Consider the following 6,000-nt stretch of genomic DNA (forward strand, 5'->3'; position numbering starts at 1 on the left):
TTTCACTTGGATCAGCTAATTGCCAAATGTTTTCATTTTTGAGAAGAAGTAAAATTGCAGAGATTTGGGATTTAGGGAAGGAATGCAAGGATCAATTTTGCCTAATTACGAAATGTCTCGGCGGTCACTGTGACAGGTCCCAGAGTCGGCCGTGTGGACCCCGGGGCCTCCCGGGCGGTGGGGGCCGGGGGTTCTGACGCAGATGTTTACCTGATGTCGTGGGCCTGAATCTGGTTTACATTGGAAATCAGACTGTTTACAGGCCAGCACATCTGCCTCTTCCTCTGGCTCTCCTTCATTTTGCTGTAATGTTCTGCAGGTCTCGCTGGGGTCTCTGTGGGAATATCTGTGACACGGAGTGAGCCAGGCCAGCCCGGGGCGGCCCCATCTGGGGACAGCAGCTCACGGCCTGGCCCCGGGTGGGCAGCCTGGGCCTGGCTTGGCGGTGGAAGTGGGGAGGGTCTGGGGGCCCCTGGGTGGGTGGTGGGGGTACCGTCAGCCCAGTGCAGGGTTCCAGTGGAGGACAGGGAGCCTTCTCCATCCCTGAAAACCATCGCGGGACAGTGGACTCATCAGGATGCCGGCACCCTCTAGTGTGTCCTGGAAGCAGAGGCTGGGCGTGGGCATGGGAACCTGTGATTGTCCCCAGACACCAAGAGGCCCGCAGGGCCCCCAGTGCCCAGACCCCGGCTGCAGATTGGGGGACCCAGTCGTGTGTCAGGGAAGGAGGAGAGGAGCAGGGGAAACAGACAGGGGGTCCAGGAGGGCAGGGGATCCAGGAGGGCAGAGGGTCCAGGAGGGCAGGGGGTCTAGGAGGGTACAGGAGGGCAGAGGGTCCTAGAGGGCAGGGGGTCCAGGAGGGCAGGGGGTCCAGGAGAGCAGGGGGTCCAGGAGAGCAGGGGTCCAGGAGGGCAGAGGGTCCAGGAGGGCCCAGGAGGGCAGAGGGTCCAGGAGGGCGCAGGAGGGCAGAGGATCCAGGAGGGCAGAGGGTCCAGGAGGGCAGGGGATCCAGGAGGGCAGAGGGTCCAGGAGGGCAGGGATTCTAGGAGGGTACAGGAGGGCAGAGGGTCCTAGAGGGCAGGGTGTCCAGGAGGGCAGGGGGTCCAGGAGAGCAGGGGGTCCAGGAGAGCAGGGGTCCAGGAGGGCAGAGGGTCCAGGAGGGCCCAGGAGGGCAGAGGGTCCAGGAGGGCCCAGGAGGGCACGGGATCCAGGAGGGCAGAGGGTCCAGAGGGCAGGGGGTCTAGGAGGGCAGAGGGTCCTGGAGGGCAGGGGTCCAGGAGGGAGGGGGTCTAGGAGGGCAGAGGGTCCTGGAAGGCAGGGGTCCAGGAGGGCAGGGGGTCTAGGAGGGCAGAGCCACAGCAGGATGGTGCTGCCGCTACAGGGGGTTCACCCCAGTGGCCCCTGCACTGCCCCTCTGACAGCCTCCACCTTCGACCCCACAGACCAACGGGCTGCTGTGGCAGCTCTGGGGGCTGCGGCTGCCATGGGCTGAGACCCTGCTGCTCTTCGTGGAGACACTGATGTCCTTCCCAGATCTCCCGGGCCTGCCCTCAGCCTCCAGGCTCACCAGGCTTCCTGGGCCTCCTAGGACGCAGCCCTGGGTTTTCTCCTCCAGGATACTGGATGGGAATCTGTGGCTGCCAACATCCACCCGCCCTCCTTCCCCTCTGCCCTGTCCCCTTGCTGCCATGGCCTCCTTTGTCCTCCCTGGAGATGCAGAGAGAGAGCAGCCCTGTTCTGTTACCTGGCCTTCTGGGTCCTTGGGAGGTTTGACCTCTTCCCAGCAGGGGCCCTGGGGGCTGCGTCCTGCCTGGTCCAGGCCTTCTCACCCTCACCTCCCTCTGGGCTCAGGGAGCTGGGGACACACAGCCCAGAGAGCCTGGTCTGCCCGGGACAGGCCACCCTCCGCCTGCTCCCAGGAGTGCCTGCAGCTCTGTCAGTTTCCAAGGGTGTCTCCTTCAAGCAGCCTCGTCAGGCCGAGCCACCCCCTGTGCCCTCTCTCCTCCGGCAGCCGCGCTCCCTGCCCTTCCTGCCCACCTGCTCAGTCCTGCAAAGCCTCCTGCCAAGCCTGACACTCCAGGGGCCTCCTGCACATGTCGGTGACCTCTGACAGCTGTTTCAGACCCACAGCTCCTGGGTGCACTCAGCACTGGGTCCCGATGGCACCAGAGTGTTCCAGGCCTGGGGCATCACACTCACCATAGACCTGGCCTGAGACTCAGCAGCCTGGCAACCCCATGAGATCTAGTTTCTGAATGGCGTCGTCACCTGACTGGGCACACAGGCCACAGTCCCCACGGTTATTTGGGCACTGACCCCTCTCACACCCCCAAATCCCACCTGAGAGCAGCCCATCAGGCAGGCCCTGTATATTGGACGCCTCTAAGTATCAGCCTTGATGTCCCTCTAATTCCAGCCCTGGCGTCTTCTCCCTGGGACACCCTGCTGCTCCCTCTAGCTGTGCCCTCCACGGTGACTCCAGACATGCACATTCAGCCTCTTCCCTCCAGGACCAAACTCCTCAGCAGCTCCCACTGCTCCCAACATGCCATCCAGCTCCTCAGCCCAGCAGCAAAGACAGGCACAGAATGGCTCCCGAACCCATCGCTCCCGTCCGGAGAAGGAGCCCTCCACCCTCCACGCTCCATTCGCTGTCCCCTCACCAGCCCCTGAGAGGAACCCCGGCCAGAGACACCAATGGCCGCCATGACTTTCACCCTGTCCTGAATCACAGGACCAAGGAGGCTGCCCCGACAACGGTCACTTCCAGACTCTCTCCCCGTCAGCCACCGCCACATGCCTGTGGTGGGCAGCACTGGAGGACCAGGGGTACTCTGTCAGTCAGCCTAACGGGCTGGTCCTTCCTTCCTTCCTTCTTTCCTTCCTTCCTTCCTTCCTCCCTCCCTCAGTTCCTTCCTTCCTTCCTTTCTTCCTTCTTCCCTCCCTCCATTCCTCCCTCCCTCCCTCCGTTCCTTCCTTCCTTCCTTGCTTCTTTCCTCCCGCTCTCCCTCCCTTCTCTGCTCCCTCCCTCTCTCCCCTCCCTCCCTCCCTTCCTTCCTTCCTTCTTCTCTCCCTTCCTCTCTCCCTCACTTCCTCCTTCCTTCTCCCTCCCTGCCTCCCTCCCTTCCTTCTCTGCTCCCTCCCTCCCTCCTCCTTCCCCCCTCCTTCCCTGCCTCCCTCCTGCCTCCTTCTCTGCCTCCTCCCTCCCCTTCCCTTCTTTCCTTCCTTCTCTGCTCCCTCCCTCCCTCTCTCCCTCCCTCCTCCCTCCCCCTCCCTCCCTTCCTTCCTTCTCTGCTCCCTCCCTTCCTCCTCCCTCCCCACTCCCTTCCTTCCTTCCTCTTTGGTCAAATGCGGGTACATGAGATTTCCCATCGTCGCCATGGTAAGTGCACAGTTCCGTGGCACTGAGAACATGCACATGGCTGTGCCGCTGTCACCACCACGCAGCTCCAGCACCTTTTCATCGGGCGAAACTGGAGCTCCGTCCTGACTAATCACTCACTCCCATCGGCCTCTGTCGCCGGCCCTGCTGACCACCATTCTGCCATCTTTCTCTTGAACATGACTCCTCTGGGGGCCTTCCATCTGTGGGGTCACGGCATTGGTCCTATTGTGACTGGCTGGCTTCACTCGGCACGAGGTTGTGAAGGTTGGTGGCGTCGCTGCATGCGTCAGAGCACACTCCTTTTCCAGGCTCGGTAAGACCCCGATGTGTGTGTCTACCCCATTTCAGATCCCCTCACCTGCTGGGTTGTTTCCACCTTTGGGCTATTGTGACTGCACGGCTATGAGCATGGGTGTCTGAGTCCATTCTGTGTGGCCATAAAAGAACCTCTGTGATGGGGTAATTCATCAAGCTCACAGTTCTGCCGGCTGAGAAGTTCAATGGCATGGCCCTGGCTTCTGCTGGAGGAGGTCAAAGGGGAAGCAGACACGGGAAGAGAGATAAAGCTCAGGGATGTCTTGGCTTCACAACAAGCCCCACTCATGGGAACAAGTCCATTCCCACGGGAACTCACCCCGTATCACAAGAGGAGAATCACTCCCAGCACCAGGCACTCCCCAGGGAGTCACTCCCACGACCCTCAGGCCCCATCTCCCTAGGCTGCCACACTGGGGGTCCCACTTCAACAAGAGTTTTGCTGGGAACAGACGCACTGACTACATCCAGGCCATGGCAAGGGCTGTGCAAGTATTTGAGTCCCTGCTTTGATTTCTTTTGCGGATAGACCTAGGAATGGAATGGCGGCTTTGCAGGGAATTTTGTGTTGACCTGTTTCTGGAAGGAGCACACTGAGCTGGCCAGAGCAGGCTTGTGTTTTCCTCTGTGCTCCTTCCTGCTTTCCAGGATGCAGATGAGATGGCAGGTGCCCCAGCAGCCCTCGTCAACCATAAGGCATGGATTCCTCACCTTAGGCGTGGGGAGCACAGAGACTGAGGGCCGTGGACTCGGGGTGAGATGGTGGCGCCTCCATCGCAGGCCCACAGACTCCGTGTCCAGCCCTTCCAGAAAGGTGACAGGAATGAAAAGTCTGCCTTATGGAAGACATGGTTATTCAGAATTTTCGGTTCTGTATGGTCTCCTTAGAAACATTCATAGACTTTTTAAAATGAAAATAGCCCATGTTCATTGTGAAAAAGTGAGCCATGGCCTCCAGGGCACCGGAGCCACAGAACCACCATGCTTTGCTTTTGTTTCTCACTCCCCTACTTTCCCCACATAGGCACCGACGCTTTCCCCGACAGCATCATCATCACGCAACTAGGGTGGCTGACCCGTGTCTTCCTCACGATGTGGAATGGTTTGAGTCAAGGGTTTTCGTGGCCATGAGCCACATGGAGGCTGTGCCTTTTGTTTCCTGTGAGAAATCTTCAACCAGCGCCACTCTCAGCCTCCCCTCTGCCAGCGCTTCTGTGGTTGCACCTGCATTCGTGGGCTGTGGCTGCGAAGCACAGGAATAATTTATGGCTCTTGGGGCACTTTGCTGGGCTGCTCCCAGAAAAGTTGACCCCTCCCTGCAAACCAGCACTGCCCAGCATTCTTGTCCCGCCAAGCCTGACTGCGAGGCTGTTGTGGCGTTGCCACTTTGCTCGGAAAGGGGCCAGGTGTGGGCGAAGCTTGGGATTTCCTGGCACAGCTGACTTCATGTTGTGGCCTGGCAGCCTTGGGTGGTGTTGGCCGATGCAGGAAGCCACGGGCCCAGCACCCTGCCTGTCCTGGCCATGGGTGCTAATGCAGAGTGGGTTCTGTGGCTGGTCACACAGGCAGCCCGGTGGGTGCAGGACACTCTGGGTGACGGCCTTGCCCTGCCTGGTCCCCAGGGAGGGGAGGGTCTCTTTGCTGGCCACACTGTTTGCTGCGTGCTTTTTGTTTGCCAAGGGCTGCAATGTTTGTCATCTGCCGCAGTGTTTGCTGCCGGGTGAAGAACCGCTGGCCCTGTGTTGTCACCTGGGCCCACCATGACAAGGTCCCCACCTCTGTTGTGGGACTCAGGGGCAAAGTTCCCTGCTGTTCATGCTGCAAGTGACAAGGGCCCTGGTCTCTGAACCAGGAGCCTCTGAGCCCTGCCCCACAGGGCTGAGCCCTGGCTGGGAGCAATGTTCTTTGGGGGAGACAGCAGCTTCCTCACTTCCATGTATGGCCAGATGCCACGGGCCGTGGGGAGTGTGACAGGGCTATGGGGAGTGTGACAGGGCTGTGGGGAGTGCGACAGGGCCGTGGGGAGTGGGACAGGGCTGTGGGGAGTGTGACAGGGCTGTGGGGAGTGCATTTATTGGTACCCATGAGACAGTCATAGGATGACATTCAGCTTCTGAGCAGGGTAGGGCCTCCCTCCTGACACGTCTTTGTGGTCACCCAAGTCCCCGAAGGCACTGTTCTGTCCTCATCGTCCCTCTGCGCCCATGGTGACCCACACAGCTCACCCCATCCATCGTAACACCCTCTCTCCTCTCACCTGCTGCCCCTACCCTCCCGGCTGTCCCCTGTGCAGACTTCAC

The 6,000-nt window shown here is 60.4% G+C and overlaps 1 pseudogene; it reads right to left on the minus strand.

Moving 5' to 3' along the window:
* Positions 1 to 206: 206 nt before the first annotated feature.
* Positions 207 to 2,708, minus strand: LOC115834664 (annotated as a pseudogene).
* Positions 2,709 to 6,000: the final 3,292 nt, after the last annotated feature.

This window comes from Nomascus leucogenys, chromosome 4 (genome assembly GCF_006542625.1).
Source record: "Nomascus leucogenys isolate Asia chromosome 4, Asia_NLE_v1, whole genome shotgun sequence".
NCBI lineage: Eukaryota > Metazoa > Chordata > Mammalia > Primates > Hylobatidae > Nomascus > Nomascus leucogenys.